The sequence below is a fragment of the Dermacentor albipictus genome, chromosome 5, assembly GCF_038994185.2.
Source record: "Dermacentor albipictus isolate Rhodes 1998 colony chromosome 5, USDA_Dalb.pri_finalv2, whole genome shotgun sequence".
In the NCBI taxonomy this organism is placed as follows: Eukaryota; Metazoa; Arthropoda; class Arachnida; order Ixodida; family Ixodidae; genus Dermacentor; species Dermacentor albipictus.
Window position 1 is genome coordinate 161506878 of NC_091825.1, and position 1200 is coordinate 161508077.

The window sequence follows — 1200 nt, forward strand, 5'->3', positions numbered from 1 at the left end:
CGCGATCAGTTTAAACGGTACGCTTCGAGAAGTCGGAGGTTCATGTAATGTACGAAAACTGGAACGGAGTGACGGCGTCTTCAATTATTTTTGCCGCAGCGAACATACGCGGTTGTCGCAGCAGAGGCCAGGCAGAAGCCGAGAAAGGAAACTCGCTTTGTAACCACATACTCTGGCACGCAGAGCTCTGCAGCTTTGCCTGTTGTGCGCCAGCTGGCGCTTACTATTTTGCAGACCGCAATAACAATCGGGACTCGACGGGAACCAAAGGTCAGTGGGTCGCCTCGCATTGGACGCTCACGGGAAGACTACAAATGAAGCTGTGGAGGGTGATATGGGCTGGACTAGTTTTGAAGTGAGGGAAGCTCGCGGTAAAATTCAGTAAAATTAAAGTCTGTGCTCTACTTGGCTACATTGTCTGTTGGCTTTTTATGGTCGTGATTAAGAAGATTCGATAACCTCAGTTTCCCTGTTTCTCTCTTTCTCTCTCTTTACATATATATGCACGAAAATGAAACGTATGAAAGAAATTACCTTTAGTACGTTTGTGCTGTACATGTATTTTTATAGAGGTGGTCCTGCCTTCATCAGAATAATCGCTCTGATGAATGCAGCAGGACCACCATATATGTGTATATATATATATATATATATATATATATATATATATATATATATATATATATATATATATATATATATATATATATATACATATATATATATATAAACGAGAAGAGAGGAGGTTAACTGAGGGTCCCGATTTTTATTAGTCATATCTTAAGAAGCCAACAAACACTGACACCAAGGACAACATAGGGAAATTACTTGTGCCTAATATTTGAAATAAAGGAACGATAAATTAATGGAAATTAAAGTGGATGAAAAAACAACTTGCCGCAGGTGGGAACCGAACCCACAACCTTCGCATTTCGCGTGCGATGCTCTACCAATTGAGCTACCGCGGCACTGCTTCCCCATCCACTTTCTTGGGTATTTATGTGTTCTAGTAGAACCCTGGGAGTGTTAGCCAGCGCCACCACTCACAGACCTTGGCGGCGGACGTGGAACGCCCTTTTTGCCGCACGCGTCACGAGAACGTGATCTTTTTGGGTGAAGGCAACTGGTCAATAAAACCACATATGCTACCTGAAGGCATCAATGTTGCCGGATTCGAGACCCTCGTTAAGTAATAAACGA

The 1200-nt window shown here is 42.7% G+C and overlaps 1 non-coding gene across 1 annotated transcript; it reads right to left on the reverse strand.

Annotated features, from left to right (window-relative positions):
- Positions 1-895: 895 nt before the first annotated feature.
- TRNAS-CGA (transfer RNA serine (anticodon CGA)) lies at positions 896-968 on the reverse strand. Its single transcript has one exon. It is a non-coding gene; the product is annotated as a tRNA-Ser (tRNA).
- Positions 969-1200: the final 232 nt, after the last annotated feature.